This window comes from Camellia sinensis, chromosome 9 (assembly GCF_055761805.1).
Source record: "Camellia sinensis isolate YWXY chromosome 9, ASM5576180v1, whole genome shotgun sequence".
In the NCBI taxonomy this organism is placed as follows: Eukaryota; Viridiplantae; Streptophyta; class Magnoliopsida; order Ericales; family Theaceae; genus Camellia; species Camellia sinensis.
This window is the reverse complement of record NC_138969.1, coordinates 2,429,480-2,451,715: the sequence shown is the minus strand read 5'-3', so window position 1 is coordinate 2,451,715 and position 22,236 is coordinate 2,429,480. Positions and strand designations below refer to the sequence as shown.

Here is a 22,236-nt window from a genome sequence, read left to right as displayed (position 1 = left end):
TTAGCTTTAGTCCTCATTGTGAGATATACAAATTTTCATTTTTCCTCACATGTTTTATATTATGTTGCAATAAACTTTTCCAACCTCATCTTGAAAAACCGTGAACTATGAATGCATTACCAAGGAATTTCTTTTCTTCATGCAATAACTTCTATTATTATTATTATTATTATTATTATTATTATTATTATTATTATTATTACTCTACTGCAACCTAAAAGTTGAAGCATTAATTGCATAGATAAATTTTTTGTTCACTACAGGAAAAATAGGTTTAGACGGCGTTTTTTTAACGGCGTTTTTTTAAACGCCACTTTTATAAATATTTAACGACGTTTTATAAAAACGTCGCATATTTCGTTAATAAAACGACACCGTTTTGAAATCGGAGGCATTTAAAAACGCCTCCAAATATGTTGGCCCTCACGCGCTATTTTGAATGTGAGAATACTTGTTAAAGCTTTGGAAACCCTTATTTTGAATCTCACGCCTTCACAATCCCCACGCCTCTCTCTTGCTCACCCCCAATTGCTTCTAAACCCTTGACAACAATTTCGATTCAGAGCCATTTTCTTTGAGATTCATACAGATTCAAAATTTGACTTGGTTGGAAACCAGAATTTCGATTTGAAGCTCACATCAGAGCGATTCGATTTGAAGCTCTGAAGCTCCGCTGTCTTGCTCTCTCTCTCTCGATTCATCCTTTGTACTCTGCGATATCGATCTGAAGCTCTGGGAGATCGCAAAGAGAGAAGAGGGGTTGGTTTCGATCGCAGAGGAAGTGATCTCAGGAGAGGCTGTGCTTGATTTCTCAGATCGGTCTCAGAGTGATTTCGATTTTGAGATTCATCTCAGAGCGATTTGGATTTTGAATTTCTCTCTCTCGATTTCGAAGCTTCACTGCGATGTATTGATCTCTCTCTCTCTCGCTAAAATCTTGTTAAAACAAGTGTTTAATTGTGTTTTTTGCTTGTATTTCACAGGTATTAAGTCTGCATTAAATCAATGTTTCAATTTGTGTTCTGATAATTGACTTTCTCATTCATTTTGTTTGTTAATCTTTGTAATCTATCAAACCAATGTTTCAATTTGTATATATATAATAGATCCGTGTGTTCTTTTTAGATTTCTCTTCTCTGTTTTGAGTTTGTCTGCTGTGTAGAATTAGTGAACTCGATTAGGATGAATTGATAGAGACTAACTAGTTACTTCATGGATGCCTATTGTACTTTCAGTTGTGTCTGACTTCCGTGTAATTTCTCCCCTTGTGATTTCAATATAATTTCTGCTAAAAAACACCAGCCATCTCTAACAATCTGCTCAACATGGGTACAATGTTGATTTGGTTGTTGATTTTTTATTTTATTTTTTATGTTGTTATTAAATTTCATCACCTTTGGATACTTTGACCATTTTAATTATTTTCTTGTGTATCAGACTTCAATATAGTAATAATATCCTTCTGAGGTGGTCCACTTATCCTGATGAGCTGAGCTGACCCTTTTTCTTCTCTCTTTTGTGTTGTTGAATAGCTTTGACAATTTTATGCAACTTGTGATTGGTACATTATGAACACCCATGAGCTGAGTTGAGCTAACCTGGAGCTGAGCTGCAGCTTTGGACTCTATTTCTTCTTCGCTTGTCAATTGCTCCTCCTCCAACCACTCATCTTTGCCCTAGGTAACATTGTCCCACTTCGTTCTCTTCTTCTTCAACCTCTGAATTGATTTCACTTATATGATTCGACTTTAAGTTCAATCTTGTACAGAATACTTGTGGTTAATCCACTATATTGAGCTCTATACATATATATATATATATATGTGTGTGTGTGTGTGTGTACTAGAATGTGTGCACACCTGATGGGTGATATGAAAATAAAAAATATATGTGGGGAAAAAAAACTGAAGAAGTTACAGAATTTGAAATTTGAAATTTAAACTAGGCCTCAACTATATAGTTGGAGATATGAGTCTTGGCTTTCTGTGATATTATGTTCCACAGAGCAATGATTTTTGTATTTTTGGAATACATTTTGCTATGCGACTTTTTGTTCTCACTTGCTAAATGTTGGCAATACTTTTAGAGATGGTTTTTGTTTATCCTATCAAAGTTATCATTTTACTTACCCAACTTCTACTACATACTCCGATTCATCTATTTATTATTAGGATATAAAAGCATACCTCATCAAGATAACTAAATGTCATTTGTTATCATCACTATCATAGTTCACTCCACTTAGCTCAACACAACAATGCACCAATTTTACTTGTTAGTTTGACTTAATGAATCCTTTTCTAGAAAGATTTCTGAAGAGCAATAACCTCAGTCAAATCCATGGCCATTATGCCCTTTCCTACTAACCCTCACATGCTTAATTTCCTCATCCTCTTATACTCAACTTTGGCTGTGTATTTTTGTTTAACTGTAAGACCCTAACTAAGCACAATAAAGGTGAGTGTTGTCCCATTTTCTCTGTGTAATGGATACTTGAGAGTCAATTTTTGAGCTCGCTAGATGTGTGTCTTCTTACATTTTCATATTCCTTACTTATATTGCTTGCATGTAAATCAGGTGCTCAAGGCCATGCGAGAGTTGGATTCTACTAAACCTGCCATTTTTGCTATGTCAAATCCAACATTGAATGGTTTGTCTTTACAAGACCTCTAAATTAACCATATTTTACTTATAGAGCTCCCAATTTCTCTATTGAACATAGTATTTGCATATACTTTGGTGCAGCTGAATGCACTGCTGTTGATGTTTTCAAGCATGCTAGAGAACATATAGTTTTTGCAAGTGGGAGCCCTTTTAAACATGTTGACCTTGGTATTGTTTCTTTCTCTTGATGATAACTTATTATGAAGTGTTTTGGCACAATCTGCCATCACTTTTTGCCGATCCTGGGTTCGCCGAGAGGGCAGCGAAGTTTTCTTGCTTCGGAAGTCGGAGTTTCAATGGAAGAACGAGCCAATTGGGTTTGAACAATGGTGAATTGCCATACAGATTGAGTCCATTGATGGCAAGTGTGAAGTTGCCGAGAGTTTCAAGTAGTCCTTCTATCAAGAATTCAGTACATAATGCCAAAAGTTGAGAGCTTTGTCTTTTCATTCCCATTTCTTATGAAACTTTTGCTAATATTTGCAAGAGAGCACAAAAGTTTATGATAGTTGTTAATCTACAATCACATAATCAAATCTGCCCAGACCTTGTACTTTTCAGTTGCCCTCATAATTGATTAGAGATAGATGATAGGGTGACTGTTTTCTGCATTTTGTGGTAACCACAATGGTTAAAGCCATGGAGACTTGAGTTCTAGTTTTGGATGTTTGTCTTTGGAACATAGTTATGAACATTAGCGATGAATCTTGATGTGTGTATTTTGCAAAGAATAACTAGAAATAATTTTATTTGGTTGTGCAGAGGTATGAGATGTCTGTTTATTATTTTTACCTTTTACTTCTCTTGTTTTTGTTTCTGAAATGGGATTGGAAACCCCATCAGTTTTTAATACTTAGAATTATTTCTTATTTTAGTCATGGAAAAAGGTGCAGATTTTGGGTCAACCGGGATGGCGTGAATCATGATTTGTTTAATATTCTGACTCTGCAGCAGAATTTATGTCCCATTGTCTATGCAGATGATATTGTCCTTAGTAGTTAGTAGATGAAACTAAAAAACCAAATTACAAACTTGGAGAGCAATCAAGTCCAAAAGAGTTTAAAATAAGTAGGAATAAAACTGAATATATTAAATGTAATTTTAGTAATTGGAGATTATGTGAACAATCGAAGTAAGTTGACTTGAGCAGAGTTGTGCTTCTAACATATTATGTGGTTGATAGATATCAACAAAATTAAAAAGAAAATTTTTATAGAAACAACAATTAGACACAACTCATTAACTGTGCCAACGGAAAAAAATAATTCATGCGTAGTTTCTTCCATTGAATGGGATACGAGACTTGGTTTTACTGTATGTATTCAAATATGAATTTGATTAGATGATCTGATGACTTAAAAATCTTTTGGTATGGAGATGTTTTTGCTGGACCACTCATGGGTGGTAGGAGAGAAGCTCCATACCTTATGCTTGCTTATGTTGTAAAATATCTTGCTCTGTGGTTGAGAGAAATGCCAAAAAGTTCTTATGAGAGTGATTGTACTTTGCAGGAGGTCTCAAAACCTTTGACAGCTTTCAAGTCATTTGACAACCCAAACCGGCTTCAGATTATTCGCGTACCTGTCCGCAGCAAGAGTCTGCTGTCATCTTTCTTCGTAAAACAGAAGAAGACAAAACTGAAGACCATCTCATGAATCCTCACTCAATGAAGCAAGTCGACTATACCATTCAGCAAACCACCCACATTGTGTGGGTGTAACAGCCTATGCTTGTTGGTGATCACTTGATTCATCCATTAATTGCTTATATATCTCCAAACCTTTCGTTTGGTGATCGATAACAAGAAGTGCATCATCGTCTTGGTTCGGATCAGTGTTATGTTGTATTCTGTCTTGTATGTAGGTATAGTTAACTAACTAGCAGTCCTGTTGTGAAGATGGTTTATATTGATCAAGCTTTGATGGTTAACTCTAATTTCTATTTCTTGTCCTAATTATCTGGGATTTCAGATCTGGAAATTTACTTACTGTTTTCTTTGGAAAATTAGAGCAGGTCAAGAATAATAATATTCCTACTTGGTTAATGCTAAATAATAATATTTGCTTGATGTTAGTGCGGCTTATATTATTGATCAATTGTATTTCATATTTGAAGACCATATCAGAAAAATCAGGTCCAAAGGACTCAACAGCAACTGGCTGAACTAGAGCGCAAGAAAGCTGATATTAAAAGAAATGCAGCTCTTTCAACAGCTAAATTTGCAGAGGCTTGTCAAGAGCCAGGATTGCAGGTATGATCCTGCATTGCATGCCACTCTACTGATGATGTATATTCCTTCAAGAACGAACAAATTAAGTGTCAACTTTTGTTTCTTGTCCTAATTATCTGGGATTGCAGCTAAACATTTTTAGGTTGTCTTGCTGGAGTGGACAGATGATTTGGAGCTGTTCATATTAAAGGGTTATGGTAATGCATTAAACTACCAGATGGGAGTGCCATTGCTTGAGGATGTTGTTCAGTCCATGGAACAAGCTATTATGGCTAAAGAAGGTTATATAAACTATAACAATTCATATTAAATATCTCATAAGTTTATTAATTCTTTGAATCTTATTATTGTCATATTATTTTTCACTGTGTTTATGGTTATTTGCTATTAATGCTATGGCATGTATTTCAAAACTAGGAGTTAATTCCCACGTTGTGACATTTATTTCAAAACTTATCTAAAATTAATTGCGTTATAAACTTATAATTGAAGTCTTCATGGCTAATGCTGAGGGAAAAAAATAAAGGTATCTTCTGTTTGGCTCATAATTTATACCTTCTGTTACTGTAGAAGAACATGCTCCTGGCTGTTATGAAAAGGCAAGACTGCGGTTTGCTTATGCAGAAACTCTGCTTCCATTCTCATGTCTGATTGGGCTCTTTCTTGAAGAATCCGGTGAGTGCTTTCATTCTCATATTTCTAAGAAGTGTAGACACGACACGGACACGATAACACGTAAATTTTCAAAAAATGTAGGACACAATATGTGGGTGGCACGTACAAAATATATAATTTTATATATTTATTATGTCATATATAAGGATAATTATATATCATATATATGAATATTTCAACCAAAGATAATAATTTTAACAGTCTAAAGAAGGAGAATATGTATAAATTTACATTATTTTTGTTTTATCATTGGATTACAAGTTATTTTATTCAAACTTGTAATATGATTCATTTGTGTCCACGTGTCCGATGAGTGTTGTGTTGTGTCGTGTCGGTTCTTAGAAGTGTCCATCCTTCTTAGTCATATTTGAATCTCTATACATGATGGCACATGTATGCATTTCTTTTTTTCCTTCTGATTTCTTCTCCTTTTTTTTTTTCCCTTTGGATCTGGGCAAATCATATATAAGCATTTGATCCAGTATGCCAGCTGTCCCATTGTGTTTCTACTTTACCTGTTTTGATTTCTGCTTTTATGTTGTCTTCTCAGTAAGCAATATATGTTGAATGTTTCAGATTTTGAAAAAATAGAAAAGGAACAACCCTTGCAACTCCCTCCAAAGCCACCTTAGAGAAGAAATTGGAGAGGCAGTGTGGCGGCGCTTTTGGGTGGCAATAATATGATGGTAGTTTATAGTTGTCCAGCTAAGTCTTCAAGCAAGTACTTTGTGCATGTACTGCATAATGAACATCCCCTTCCAATGCCAGTAAGCTTTTGTGGACTAAATTCTTATTCCTCATATTGATATATATTTATTAATTTTTAGTTATTTTTCTATTGATGTTACTGAAGTGGTTGTCTATCATGATTAGCAATTATTATTATTATTATTATTATTTTTTAAATTTTTTGGGGGGGGTTTTCATTTTGCTTTCAGTTGTCTGAGGAACACCGGTGCTCCTCAGACAACTGAAAGTGAAAGTTTGGAATTTGTAAAGGTTTTAGTGCCTATGGGCCTCATCCGATCAAGTTTTTGGTCAATTTGGGTCTCATTTTATGTCCTTTACAAGTTATTTGATGCTAGTTTGGTTTTATTTATGTGTTATCCGGCTTTAGGGTATGTATTAATAAATTTTAATTTTTTTTTTATTATACGTCTTGTATTATTAAACTTATTTTTAATTTTTGAGTCTTTTCAGATGTTTAATTCAATACTTTATGTTATCATTTTGTCAATGTTATAGGTTTTGTTTGTGAGCTGCATCCTGACAACAAGAACAGTGATAACAATAAGCATGTGCTTTACACACATAAAAACATTATTGTAATATACAAGGATTAGGTCCTTTGCTTATGAATCATTTGATTTTTTGGTGGAGAATTGTAAATTCAATTTTTGGATATGTTATTTTGTGAGTAATGTTAAAACATCATTTGTGGATATGTTATTTTGTGGGTAATGATGATTGGATATTAAATTGAATGGGAAAGTGAATTAATGCTGCATTTACTATTTGAATGCAAGTTATTATTTCATATTAGTGCTATTCAATTTTATTAAAGGTATTTTTTTAGTTTAATCACATAAAATTAGCACAATTTTTACAAAAAAAATAAAAATAAAAAAAGGGATATCACGGCGTTTTAAGAAATGCCACCTAAATTCTATCTAATGGTCAGTTTTTAAAAAAAGATATGACGGCGTTTTCAAAACGTCGCTAAATCATAGTGATGTCATAGTGCTGTCAGGGTGGGACATTTGGCGGCGTTTTTAAAAACGCCGCCTATACTAATATAGCGACGCTTTTAAGCGTCATAAAGCTATGGCGACGGCCGCATCTTCGACGTTTGGTACTAAACGCCACAAAAAAAATTAACGACGTTTTTGATAGTTATAGCGGCGTTTTTTAAACGCCGCTAAAAGCCTAATTTCTAGCAGTGGTTGTTCTTTACACATTGGTGGTTACTCATTCTTCTAGATTAACACATGTTAAATAAGTTGTCATCCAACATAATATCAGAGTCTATGTTTGGCAAGTCTTGGATTTAACTTGTTTTAATTTAATAAACCATCATCTTCCTATTTATATTACCATTTTTTAATCCGACCTTTTCCTCTATTCATTGGACCGGATTTTGAATAATTAAAAAATCGTACTTATTTTATAGCACCAGATTTCATTTCCAGAGGAGATAACAAAGCTGGATAACCATTGTCCCACAATCATATATCATACAGTTTTTTGGAATAACAAAAGACAGTCTTTGTTAACACCTTTGTTTCAGATGTGACATGAAAGTGAATTGATTTAGATATTTGTAAAGATTCTGATCATTGTTCTTTACTACACTTATGCTGTGTTTGGTTGGGGGATTTGAGAAGGGATTTGGAAAATGAAATGGAAAAGGTAGGTGAAATCTGAATAAAATATATCTATATTTCATTTAGTTTCACACACTTTTTCTTTTCTCTTTCGAAATCCCTCTTCAAATCTTCCAATCAAACACAACATTATGTAAATAGTATTACTCAACTTACGACATAATAAGTGTTAGATACAAATAATATTTCAATTATGTTTTACATTGAAAACCATACTTAATTATTATTTTTTTTAAGGTACAATTATAATTTGATAAAATTATTTTTAAATGATTCAAATTATCAAATTCAGACTAAAAATGAGTTCCATTTGATAAACAACCGTAACTTGTAAGGCACATTGATTTGTACCTGTTTGTTAACCAAAATATGGGCTGTTAAATTTAAGGTTAAATCCAATAATTGAATATTGGTGAACTAAGAAATATTAACAAAATAATTCAACATGACATAAAAACGAAGAACTAATTGTCTATTCACTAGATTTGCGCCTCAACTCTCAGATCCACCAATTTCACATTTTTTCCACACACAAACACAAATAATTGGATCAACTTGAGACAATAAATGTTTTACTCCATAGTTAACTACTTTAACTCACCATATAACAATCTGTTGAACTTCTAATTTTTAGAATAGCAATCCTGAAATCATTAGCAATAATATTCTTTCCAAATAAACATTATAATAATTATTTCTGAATATTTGAAAATTTAGTTTGCTAATTTATGATATAGAATTTGGTAGCACATTTTTACACAATGCAACCCAAATAATATTCTAAAATCACATAACATAATATATAATTAAACATAAAATCATATAATAGAAAATTACATAAAATCAACTACTTGCTGAAAAATACATAAAATCATTCATTAAACATAAATATAATAAAAAAATTAAATGTGATATCAACTACTCTAACTCAAAAAATTCCATAAATAATTATACACCAAAGTTCCAACAAAAATTCAAACCAAAAAAAATCAATAAGAAAGTAATTCTCTAAAATATTTCAATCAAATTAAATTTCATAAAATTGCATTTAGTTTACTAACTTTCGAAATTTTTTTCCAAAATTACCTTTTATCTCCTACTCTCATACTTAAAAACTACTTGTAAAAATTTCCAAAATTCCCTAATGTCTCATACTTAAAAAATATTTTCAAAATATACAACAAAACAAACCCCAAAAATTTCTGAGCTCTTTCCAAAAAATTTCTTCATAAAATTTATCACCCAAAACAAAGCCAAACAAGATCATAACTTCTTTCTTATACACAAATACTAAAAAAAATCCACCTATTATAAATGACCCTTAGGGTCTGTTTGGCAAGATGGTTTGTGGCTAAAATAGCCACAAAAAATAAAATAGGCTATTTTAGCCACAACAAATAAAACATCACATTCAACCCATAATCATTACACTCTTCTCTTACAAAAAAATCAAAAAAGTCAAAAAGTCTTTCCCAAATCAAAATTTTTAACCCAGGCTAAAATAGTCAAAAAAATCCCAAAAAGTCAAAAAGTCAACTTCCCAAATCAACCCTAAATATTGTCAAAGAATTCAAAATATAAAATACAAACATATCAATATTGTAGACAACCCAAAAAAAAAAGGAAAATGTTTGAGGGCCACAATTTTTGTGGCCGCAATGGCTCAAAACTGTCAAAACGACGTCGTTTTGGGTGTAAAACATGCCAAAACGACATCGTTTTGGCAGTTTTGAGCCATTGTGGCCACAAAAATTGTGGCCTTCTATCATTATTGAAAAAAAAAACATACAAACCAGCTGCAACTTATCAGCAAAAGCTTTTCAGAAATACTCCTGCTGTGCTTGAGAGTTCCAACGAATTAATGGCTGAAGCGGTGAACCCACTGTACATTGTTTCTAGCAGATTCAGATATAATCTTGCAATAGCTATCATTTCTTCTCCTAGAAATCTCCAACATCGCGCCTACCGGTGCTGTGCTGGAACTCTGGGCTCACCTCTTCATCAATTCGCGCCACCTGTACCACAATCCCTGAGACAATCGCTTCCCACCACCCTTCTTCCTAAAATCCTCACCTATTAAGAGACGTAAATTGTTCAATTGGATTGCTGCAAACGACCGACGGTTTCATCAAAGGAACAGAAAACGTACGCTTCACTTCCCGTTCCATTTCCCAGCTCATGTTACTTCTTCTTGCTACTGTATCTGTTGCTGTTTTTTTAATCAAGAGTTATAAATCTTGTTGCTTATGATTCTCTTCCTCTTCTCTACATTGCCCACCATCTGTTCAACGATATGCCGAACTGAAACACACGCATAAATTGACAATAAAAATGACATTCAGAATGCTCTGTTTGTTGAGTAATTTGGTTTCCCAAATTTACAATCAGAATGACATTCAGAATGCCAACTTGTTCACTTGTGGAAAAGGCCTTCTGACTTTTGTATGAAATCTGTACCCTCATGCTCTGTTTGTTGAGTAATTTGGTTTCCTTGAGCTATTTAGCTATCTATTTATTATTAATGGTGTGATTCTTTATGCCAAATAACTTAACCACAACAGCCCAGCTAGAAATCAAAATAACAATCTTTCTCAACAATGAAAACCATTATTTCATACAAAAATCAAAAACACAATGCTATCAAACTGAAAAACACCATGCTTTCAACATTGAATTAGAATCTTTAAATTAGAATCTCTTATTTTTTGGTTTGAATTTTTCCAAAGTATTTTTTTTCAAAAAAAGCCTTCTACAATAGATAAACCTCAAAAATTTTGCTATTTTTTTTTAGAATGTGTTGTTTATTTATCTTTGATTTACTTGATGATGTGCCACAACATTTAACAGTGAATTCTGCCGTACTTTAGTGAGACACATATGAATTTGCTCCAAATACAAAACCACTGTACTTTAGTGAGCCACCTATACATGAACTCCAGATACAAAACCACTGAATTAATTATATTGGGTTGGCAGTGGCACATTTTTCCCCTTCATTCTTTCATGTGTTGTGTCAAAAATTATAGCTTTATTGTTATTAGCATAATCTTTTTATCTTATGTTCTGATTGTCATATTTTTTTTGTTTCAGCTGAATGCAGAAAAGAGTCCTTTCCAGAGAACTTATGCCACTCAGGTGCATTTTTGTTTCTCCTTTGTAACTACTAAACCCAACTTTGGTTTACTTTACATCATCATGGATTTGTCTCAAGAAGTACCTATGCTTTTTGCATGTAAAAATCAATCAACGTTTTAACATCTGAATAAGAAAGAATTAAGTTCTTTCGACACCTCTTGCTGCCAGTACTTTTGAGAAACTTTATATATATATGTGCACAGAATTTCCATAGTATTACTTCAATTTAATTTTTGTTTGGGTCAATTTGACGATTAAACGGGTAATATGCATTGACACGTGGTAATCTCCAAACGTCATCTATTTTTTCCCAAGAGATGGTTCATGCAGGTTTAACTACCTTTTTATTTTCACAAATCAAGAATAATAGGAGCATTAAGTTAAGTTTTTTCATTGAGTATATAAACTTTATATATATATGTGCACAAAACTTTGATAATAGAAGCATTAAGTCAAGTTTTTTCATTGAGTATATAAACTTTTCCATTCCTTGGTCTCCTCTGGTGATCCAATGGACAATTGAGATGCCTGGCAATACATTTTGGGTCAATTTGAAGATTAAACGGGTACTGTTTAGAATCTGGACTTGGGCACTCGTGCTAACTTCTCTGCAAACAATAATTGCTTCTACTTATTGGTGCTAGAGTGTGGACCATCTTGCCAACCCTTGCACTTTCATACTTGCGTAAATTTTTCTATTCATATAGATTATGGTTTTACTGACATTTAAGAAGGTTCTGTTAAAGAAAATAATTAATCATTGATTGGTCTAGATTCATATAGAATAAACATAAATTCTGTTATGGTTGATGCCAACATTGTTGTGACCAACAGTATTTAAACTGCTTTTATCTTTTATTTTATTATTTTGATACCTCTGATTTTTTACGTTGACCTACATCCATGGTGACACCACCCGTATATTAAATGCTTATAAATGTATTCTTCAGCCTACACAAAAGTACTTCTCTTCAGTTAAATACAGTTTAACTAACACATGGCCATCTCCTGAATGTTGTCCCCCTGATGAATTCAACTTTACAATGCTTATGAAAAAAAAAAAATACATATATATATATATATATATATGTATAAATATAAAATTTATAACTCAATTAAAAAGAACCATTCTTTATACATTTACTCTATGAGGCACATAATTCTAAATTTTCTTTTGTTCTTTGCTTCTTGGATACAGAATAAAATATCACAAATTCATTGCTAAACAAACTTGTGACATCATCTACAGTACCAGCCCCGCAAGCAAGTCAGTCACATTCTTAGCTATAAAAAAATTCTCTTCCACTATTTCCTCTACTGTTTAACTAACACTTTTGCCAATCTTTCACAATTGACGTAACTCCACATATCACAAATCCTCACAAAATAGCCAACATGCATAACACCCACTCCACAGCCTTCAACACGAATACAATGTATAATTCATTACCAAACTACAACAATGCCCAATGTGACAATCAACACTATATCTTACACAGAATGAAAATCAGCCCACATATCACTCCAACACACATCTCCTCTACACCCAACCAACCACTTATATATCTCCAACCAATTATAAGTATTACTCAAACATACCTGCAACATCTTACTTAAACCCATACTATTATCACAATGCTAAAGCCTACTACACATCTCCAAAGATCACTATCTCTACAGTGGAAAATACTAATAACCAATTATTACCCCAAATTTACTCATCGCACCAAACTTCCACCACATCATCAACCAACTTCACTGAGCAACAACTTGTGTATTGGCAACCCCCAAAAGAAGGATGGCTCAAACTAAATTTTGATGGTGGAATCTATCCAAACAAAGAAGCTCCAAAACAAGTAGATGCTATTCGAGCAGGGATATTTCAAGACCACAAAGGAATTTGCATTTATGCTTTCGGAGACACAATACCAATGACATTTGTAGAATATGTTGAAGCATCAGCTTTATGCCGCGGATTACAAATTGCAGCTGAAAATGAATGGCCAAAGATATGGGCAGAAGGTGATGCAAAATTCTTAATCGAGACAATTCTACACAATACACAAAGAGATTATGGTAGCATCGTATGGAAACTCATAGGCAATATCCGCAGAAGAAAACAAAATTTTCAAGATTGTAAAATCACCTTCATTCGTCGAGAAGGCAACTCTGCAGCTGATGCAATATGCAACCACATCAAAGGAAAATATGGGAATTTCCAATACGATGACAATACTTTACCACGCAAAATTAAAAATATTGTACATCAAGAAAGACAAGGATATATCTATACACATTGTACATAATCACACTAGCATAGAGTACTTCCTCTTCTGCTTATCTTTTGTAGACAAACCCCCACTGTATACCTAATATAATAGTGTTGAATAATTACTAATAATGACATTTGTATGAATCATAATAATTACTTTTTTTATTATGAATATGGTAAAGTTTTGTTATAAATATGCATCGATTCAACAGTTGATTTTTTTTTGGGTGCCTCCCCTTCAATCTAACAACCAAAAATTAAGATGCATACAATATATCCTTCCCCCCAAACAATGTTATTATTTCTCAACATCTTTTATAGCTATTGATTTGACACATATGTAACTATGGGAGATTGATCACTATTTACCAAAATTACATGAAACAATCTTTGAAAAGCGCTAATTACCAAAATTACATCAAATAATTCTCGCACCATAGCAAATGAAATCGTTACATTTGTGTCAAATCAATAGCTATAAAAGATCTTCAGAAATAATAATTAATGAACAAATATGGAACACCACAGCAAATGAAATGTAAAATATAATTACATTTCATTTCATATATTCATAAACCAGTTACAGTTTTATAAATATTTTTATTCAAACTGTAGAACGACCCCCACGCGCAACGCGCGTGGGGGGCCAACTAGTATTTATCAAAAACATCAAACATCAAACATCAAACATCAAACAAATCAACCATCCCAAATAATTCTTTCCTCTTCTTTAATCAAAAACCAATGCAATGCTTTAATAATTTTTATTATTCTCTTTATTCAATAATGTGACACTTATCTTATTATTAAAGTAAATTATATTTTAAATTTTAAAGTTTTATTAGTACATGACATATTAATTAGTAAGACAATGTTATGAAATTGATTAGTCTGTATAATATTTTTCAGCAAAATAATTATACAATTGTAAAATCAATTTAGTAAAATTAATTGAAAAAATTTTCGGCAAAATAAATAAAAGAGAAACAGAACAAGAATCAGGGAAGAAAAGAAAAAGAAAAAAAAAAAACTAGAACCACAACGAAAATAAATAAATGAAAGCAAATAAAAAAAGCAAAAGGGAAAAAAAAAATTTGCTGAGAGATGAAATAAAGGAGAAGAAGAAGAGAGAACAAGAGAAGAAAAAAAGAAAGACGAAGCAGGAAAGACGAAAAGAAGATATAGCGATCCCGGTTTTCCCTCCATTGGTTATTGTATTCCGGACTCGGTTCTGTGGATGTCTATTGTTGTATATGTTTCATTTCCGTCCTTTAATTCTTTGTATTTGAGTTTTAGGATGTGTTGGGCAGGTTTGTAACAGGTTGGGTGTGTTTTGAAACAAATGGTTGCTGCCCAGATTTTGGTGTCTTCACTCAAGCGAGCTCTGTGTTTTAGTTCCTTCGCTCGAGCCAGGGTTCCTTCGCTCGAGCGAGAGTTGAGTGGTGTGTCTATTGGCTCGAGCGAGAAGTCTTGTGCTCGAGTTTGTGTCTGCGTCTAGTTTTGGACTTGAAGGTTGCATTTCTTGGCTCAAGCGAGCTTTTCTTCGCTCGAGCGAGCGAGGACTATGTTTTGAGTTTCCTCGCTCGAGCAAGCATTCTTGCGCTCGAGCGTGCTTCTAGGTTGCAGACCTGAAGCTTCGTATTGTTGGCTAGAGCGAGGCTTTCTGCGCTCGAGCAAGTTTCCTTTGTGTCTGGTCGCTCGAGCGAGGCTTGAATATATCAGTTCGCAGCAGTAGCGTCTTCTTCACTTTTTCACCATCTCTTTTACACAAACCCTAGATCCGGCTGCTCTTCTCTCTCTATACACGTTCTCTCTAAGAATACACCTAGTTCTAGTGTGTTTCTATCTTAGTTCCTTTGTAAGAAATGTGGAGCTTGGTGTGGGCTATGTTTTGATCCGAAAATCATTGGGTTTGGAGCATCTTGAGTTTTCTTCATCTTCTCCATTTGGTCTTTTCATTTGAGGTAGGGATACCCTACTCCTTCTTATGAGTTTTGACATAAATTTTAGTCATTTTGTATAAATGGTGAATAACGGTAATTTTAGGAAAGTTAGGGTTTAATTTAAAGTTATAAAAATGGGGGTTTTCAAATGTTAAGCTTCATATGTATGTGGGACTATGGAAAATGGAATTATTGTTGTTGAATTGATGAGAATGAGCCTTGGGGCTAAAGTTGGGAAAAGGGGGGAAAAACCCTAATTTAATGTGACTAATTAATTTGTATAATTAATTTGAGAATGTATGAGAATGTGAAATTGAGTTGGAAATTATGAAATTGGGAAATTATGAGATTGAATTGTGTAGTTGGATAAATAAATCACTCACCTATGAATATGTTGATATTTTATCTGTTTGATAAATTTATTATCTGTTTAGAAATAACTGCTTTGGGTTATCGGTGGAGGATAGTCTTGATTGTTGTAGACACTGTATGTTGATTAGGGAAAACTGAAACTAATCACTTGGAATATGTCATTGAATATGACGGTTGGAATAATACATCGAATATGTGTATGGATTGATCATTGTATATGATAAGTGTTTAAATACATTGTATATGTATATTGTTTGGGAGGAGATAAGAGATGTACTCCAAAGTTTGAGAGGAGATAGGGGATGTACTCTCAAACTTGTTTGGGAGGAGATAGGGGATGGACTCCATTGATAACTAAGTTGGCCAGAGTGTTCAGGGTGAAAGTCCCGAAATCTTGATCACGTTTGCATAACGTAGATAATTGAAGTATTGAAATATTTTCTTATGAGTTGTAGTCTCATTTGAATTGTGGATGATGGAAGCGTTTTAATATGAGTTGTAGTCTCATTTAATTGTTTGGCTAGACAATGAGCCATGTTTATGATTTAAAGTGGATAAGTAAAGGAAAGTGAAATGAAACACGAATGTAATTGTCGTGAAACTCGAAAATGTTGTAAGTTGGTTTACAAGTGTTAACCATTTATCGAATGCTAATGTTTTAGTTATTTCTCATAACTGGTTTAGTATATCTCTACTGGGCATTGACTCACCCTATATGGGACATCATTTTCAGGTTCAGGTGATATGTCACCTCCAAGGACGTAGGTTGGAAGGTTTTGGGAGTTGAAGACTCTTTTGGTTGTTTTTGTTATTTTGGTATTACATGTAAATTCAAGCCATGGGCTTAATGTGTTTTGAGTTAGTACTTTCTTTTTGTAACCAAGTGTTGGCTTGGAAAGTTGTAAGCCCGTAGGACATTTACTTTTGTAGTCAACATGTAATACTTTTGCAATGAATACTCTGATAAATGGAAATATGCTTTATTCTCTTATATCTATGGATGTCATGAATGTGGGGTTTATATGTATTATTTTGAGGGTGTTACAGAAGAGGAGAGAGAAGACGAAGCAGGGAGAGAGAAGAAAGGAGTAGGAGAAGAAGCTTTACCTTAGAAACGATGTCGAAGCAGAAGACGAAGCAGGACCAGGTTCGTTTCTCTCCTCTCTTTCTCTGCTTTTTGTCTTTGCTTTTCGTCTCTCTCCTCTTTTGATACCCCCAGAAACTAGGGTTTTACACTCAATAAATAGTAGAAAGCAATTCTAAGGTGCAATGCATGTCCACAAATAACACAAAATCAGGAAAAATGAGGGGCCCAGATCGTAGAAGCAAGAAGCAACGCTTTGTTTCGCCTTGCGCTTCATCGCCTAAGCCTCGCTTCACTCGCCTCAACCTCGCCTCTCCATATCGCCTCGCTTCGAACCCTATGAAGCGCAATAGCCTTGCCTCGCCCCGTTTCTCACTTAGGCGAGCGCTTAGGTGCGCCTCTAACAACACTTTAACGTATGAGATGAGAGAAGTGGTCAATCTAATCAGCTATTTGCAAAGATTAATGACTAATTTGTTCCAGTCAATTGGTGCTATTGTACAAGGACCACTTGAAAGAATGTTTATTGGGGTAGTAAGAAAACCTGAAGCCTTAAATAAAGCAACTTGGGAGAATCTTTTTGGGTTAATTTCACTTTACTCCCATGTGGTTTACCTTGAAAACACATACACTCCTTGAACTTCAAAAGCAGTACTTAAACTCTGTGTTCATGACTAAAGAGAGAAATAATCATTTTTTTAGTGCATTTTAACACAGAGAGTAATGCACACACATACTTAGAAATTGACTGAATGATTGGACAACAGTTTTTCCACCATATTGAATGAATAAAAGGACAATATTGCCCTTGTTATACCAGGCCACGGAGTTGCAGCATCACTGTCTGTAACTTTTTCTTCATTATGTGGGTGTTTGGGAAGTTGCTAAAATTTGTGTTTGGGAAGATAGATGGATTTTTTTATAGTTGGATGTGATATTTGTGAGAGAAAAAGTGAAATGATTATAGGTTTGCTGTGACATGTTGTCTTATTGGCTATTTTAGTTTATTTTGCCTTTTAGTGCTATTTTAGCCAAAAAAGCTAAAAAAACTTTTTCCCTAACGCCTCCATAATTTAAGCATATTGTTGTGATGAGGACGAAAACGGCAATTACAATGTGCATATTACAAAGGAGCGGTATCGAGCAATGACTAGAAAACACATTCAGAAGAACAAGAAGAGGCTCAATGATTCATTTGCAAGTCCTAAAACTACCCGAATTGTAATGCCAGTCCTAAAAATTAGTTCCAAGGTTTCAAAATTGGGAAATGAGCTTCAAGGTGGGTAACATAAAATTGAATCAACACCAGATCTTCTCAATAATGTTAGTCCTCAAAATCTGAGAAATCATCATGAAGTAGATTTTGCTTTGAAATATGACATTGGCGGGTTTTCTTTTTTCTTAAAAACTAGTACAAGTGCAAATCTGTTTCATTGACATTTGAACTTTGAAATGGTATTTTTTCTTTATTCAAATTTGGAAAACATTTTGTAGATCGATTTATAAACCTAGTTACTTGGATTTTGGGCACAGCATCACTCATAGGATAATTAAAGCTTATGAAAAGCTAGTGGTATTGTTGACCTTGCCTGTTACTCAAAGGTTTCCCTTGATTTGGGGTCATTGGCTGCAATGATGGCTAATGAGAAGAGGTTTGGGCCTAGAAGCTGGGAAGGGTGGGTAAGTATAGGCCCCAAAATCTTTGTCATATTTATAGTTTTGTTTTTGAAGTTTACTGGTGCCTTTTCTTTTCCAAGTGAAAAGAAAGGTGAGTAGATCACTTAAATTGATGAGGGGTGCTGCAATTCGTACAAGGAAACTGGCCAAAGACATGGTGTCATGGAAGAGTGTCAATAAGAAGATAGTATTCTTCTTTTTTTTCCGTCGTTAAACTGTTTGAATGAACTTTGTTGTTAAAAGGATTTTACAACATAGATCTTGCAAATGCAAACAAGAAAATTTATTTGTAATTTCAGTATAGATTAAATAAGCTCTCGCACAAACTTGGACTGGTTCTTCCATAAAGGAAAAAATATGTGGGGGGGTCTTCTCTAGTTGGTGCACCTGCTTCTATCTTGAACAACTGGACAGATGAAAGCTCTTCCTGATTGGGGTGACCACCTATGTTTTGGCAGTTTGTATATGTTCAATAGACTTAAATTCATGTAGGTAATTTAATCTTTTTATAGACCCTCCAACAAACTACATTGGTCTAGTTCCAATAAAAAGTGAAAAGGCTTGTATGTATGAGATAAAAATCACAATCATTGGGTGTACTTGCCTGCAAATGAGATGGCCAATCCACATGTTTGACAAACCAATTGAAAACTCAGTGTATACTCCATTCATGAATCTATCAGACATCTTGCTATCCCCTAAATTCTGCTTAAATACATAAATGAATCATACAAATTTTTTTTTAAAAAAAAAAAAAACAAATTCACCAAAAACAACAGCTACAATCAATTTCAAAAAAATTATTAGTAATCTCAAACAAATCTCAACCAAACAACAACAATCTCAAGCAATCTGAAGCAAAGATTCCAAAATCTAAAGTAAATTTTAAACAAGAAATATCTATATTTCAATATGCTTACAAGTTTGAGTTTGTGATATGCGATCTACGAATAGGGCTGCGATCTGCGAGGAGGGTTTGTGATCTTTGATCTCGTCGACTTATGTTCACTGAGGGGTTTGTGATGTTAGATCCTCGACAATTGATATTCACCGGAGAACAGAGAAAGTGATGGGGATCGGCGACGAGAAGAGACCCTTGCTGATAGTCCCTTGCTCATCGAAGAGAACAATGGAGAGAGAGAGAGAGAGACTCTCACAGTCGTTAATGAGAGAGAGTGAGAGGGTTGGTAATGAGAAGGCTCTGGATTGGGAAAGCACAAATGAGAGACAGAGACCAGTGGTCTGATGATAAAATTTTATTATTATTTGAGACAAAATTTTATAATTCATCGCCGATTATTATTATTTAATGATGAAATTTATTTTCTTCATTACTTTTTATCACCATAGGTTACTTAGAGATCTGATTAACTTATGTTTTACTTTGAGAGAGAGAAAGAGCGGAGGAAAACTGATAAACAAAAAAAATGAGGAAAAGTTAGTGGTCTATTTTTTTTCATTACCGCCTAATATGTCAAAATTTTCCTCCAAAATTGGTGACAAAATAATTTCCTCATTAAAAAATCTCAAATTATTAAAAATTATTAGTGATAAAAATATATTTCTCACCAAATGGTCTTAAAATATTTAAAATTAAGTTTCTCAAAAATATATATATAAAATTATTGGTGACGAAATATTCCTCACTAATAATTTTATAATTGGTGACAAATTTTTTTCTCACCAAAAGTCTCAAAATTTTGGCGTCACCAAAAAAAAATTAGTAGGAAAACATTCGGTAACGAAACTTAATTTTTCCTTACTTAAAAAGAAATATTTGTTGACGAAAATAAATTTCGTCAGCTATTATTTTTATTTTTTTATTAGACGTGACAAAATTTTATAATTCATCACGAATTATTCTTATTTAGTGATGAATTTTTTTTTCACTACTTTTTGTCACCATAGGTTACTTTTGTTGTATCTTTTAATATACGTATATTTTATTTATCAAATCCGTTAATATCAAATGTTACATGGTTCATAATTATTCATATGATTTGTATGTATATTATTAGAAAAAATAATATCAAATGCATATTATAATTTTAAACAAGTTTACACACGCATCACGTGTGTTCGGCTGCTAGTTGAATATAAAAGCCCTATCTTCGGCTCGTCGTCTGACGTCTGTGTTGGGGATCAGAGATGCCGATATATTTTCGAGTAAGGACAAGTCACGGCGACAACTGGTACGAGATCAAGAACGATGATTCCACCACTCTTGATGGCCAAAAAAACCAAATAATGTCTCCAATTTTCCCTCCGCCAAACCACCTCACTCAATCTTCTACCATAGCTGTGGGTTCTAGGACATATGTCTCATAAATTTTTATTGTTTTTCCTAAAATAGCCTTAACTTCTTAACTAATTATATTATTTTAAAACTTATATCAATTTGTAATTAAGGGTCAAATCGTAAATTACTAACTCACTAAATAACTTCTACTTTTCCACTTCCCACAATTCACAAACTGTTATGCAGTTCCACCTTTCACCATCTTCTCTCTCTCTCTCTCTCTCTCTCTCTCTCTTCAAAATTTTTTTATAACAAACTGTTGGGTAAGTTCCACATTTCACCATCTTCACTCTATTCAAAAACTTTTTCTTTTTGGAGAAAGAATATTCAAGAACTTTTTCTTTCTTTTTGTTTTTTTTTTTAATTTTTTAATTTTTAATTTTTTTTTTAATTTTTTTTTTTTTTGTGTGTGTGGAGGAAGGCTATTCAAAACATTGCAATCTTATAGTTTTGTTGCAAGTTGATAGAGTGGTTGTTCAAAATATATATCTATCGCTCATCTTGCACGAAGTGTAATATTGTTAATTATAATTTTTATTTTCTTCATTAAAAAGTTTCATTGTGTAATCAGGTTTTTGGGAGGAAAAAAAAAAGCAGAGTATTAAAAATTTGTTTGTTTGTTTTCTTAATTTTGTATGTGTGTGTGTGTGCGTGTTGTTTAAAAAAATCAATGTTCTTAAAATTTCTATTATGTTATTAGGTTCTGTATTTTTTTTTTTGGAGGGGGGTGTTCTTTAATCTTAAATTTGTGTGTTAAAAAAAAAAAACAATGTTCTTAAATTTTCCATTATGATATCAAGTTCTTTGGGGGGAAAAAAAGTAGAGAATAAGAAATAAATTTTTTTTTTTGTGTTTTTTTTTAAAGAAAGAATTCATTGTTCTAAATTTGTTTTTTTTTTTTAAAAAGAAAAACTATTTAAATATATATATTTTATTGTTGTAAAACGAAAATTCATATGGTAGCAAATGCGGCAGAAGGGCCTAAGAGAAGTGATGACTCGCAATGTCGTCCAAGATTTTGTCCACTTTCTTTAAAACAGAGCATGTTTTTCCCTTTCTTTTTCAGTCTCTTATGCATATAATTACCCTGTTTAAACCCATTTGCACCATTTTCTTTCTCTCAATTTTATTAACTGAAACTTTTTCCTGTCTCAATTTTCTTTTTATTTTATTTATTATTTGAGTTCTAGCGTTGGTTTTTTTTTTTTTTTTTTTAAAAAAAACAAAACTGAAACAGTGTTTTCATTTTTTTCTCTCAATTTTTTAACTAAAACTTTTTTTTCCTCATTTTTTATTTTATTTTTTTATTATGATGTATCAATTGTGATCAATCAATTCGCCACAGTTTTTCCCGTTCTTTATCTCATCTATTTTTTGACTAAATTTTTTTTTCTCTTTCTCAAATTATTTTTATTTTATTGATAGATTATTGTAGAGTTCCCCGCTCCCCCCTCCTCCAATATAAAGTTGAGTATGCTTTATTTTCGCCCAAAGTTTCTCT

At 33.1% G+C, this 22,236-nt stretch overlaps 2 long non-coding RNA genes across 4 annotated transcripts; both read left to right on the top strand.

Annotated features, from left to right (window-relative positions):
* The first annotated feature begins 1,532 nt into the window (after positions 1 to 1,532).
* LOC145788943 (uncharacterized) lies at positions 1,533 to 7,013 on the top strand. Of its 2 annotated transcripts, none has more exons than XR_014339311.1 (8): positions 1,533 to 1,680; positions 2,578 to 2,650; positions 2,746 to 3,092; positions 4,176 to 4,915; positions 5,059 to 5,175; positions 5,465 to 5,569; positions 6,146 to 6,336; positions 6,815 to 7,013. It is a non-coding gene; the product is annotated as an uncharacterized LOC145788943 (long non-coding RNA). The 2 variants fall into 2 exon arrangements; XR_014339310.1 differs by having other exon boundaries at positions 5,023 to 5,175.
* A 2,600-nt stretch (positions 7,014 to 9,613) lies between these two features.
* Positions 9,614 to 16,666, top strand: LOC145798449 (uncharacterized). Of its 2 annotated transcripts, XR_014339309.1 has the most exons (3): positions 9,635 to 10,098; positions 11,044 to 11,088; positions 16,409 to 16,666. It is a non-coding gene; the product is annotated as an uncharacterized LOC145798449 (long non-coding RNA). The 2 variants fall into 2 exon arrangements; XR_014339308.1 differs by lacking the exon at positions 16,409 to 16,666 and having other exon boundaries at positions 9,614 to 10,098; positions 11,044 to 11,240.
* The last annotated feature ends 5,570 nt before the right edge of the window (positions 16,667 to 22,236 follow it).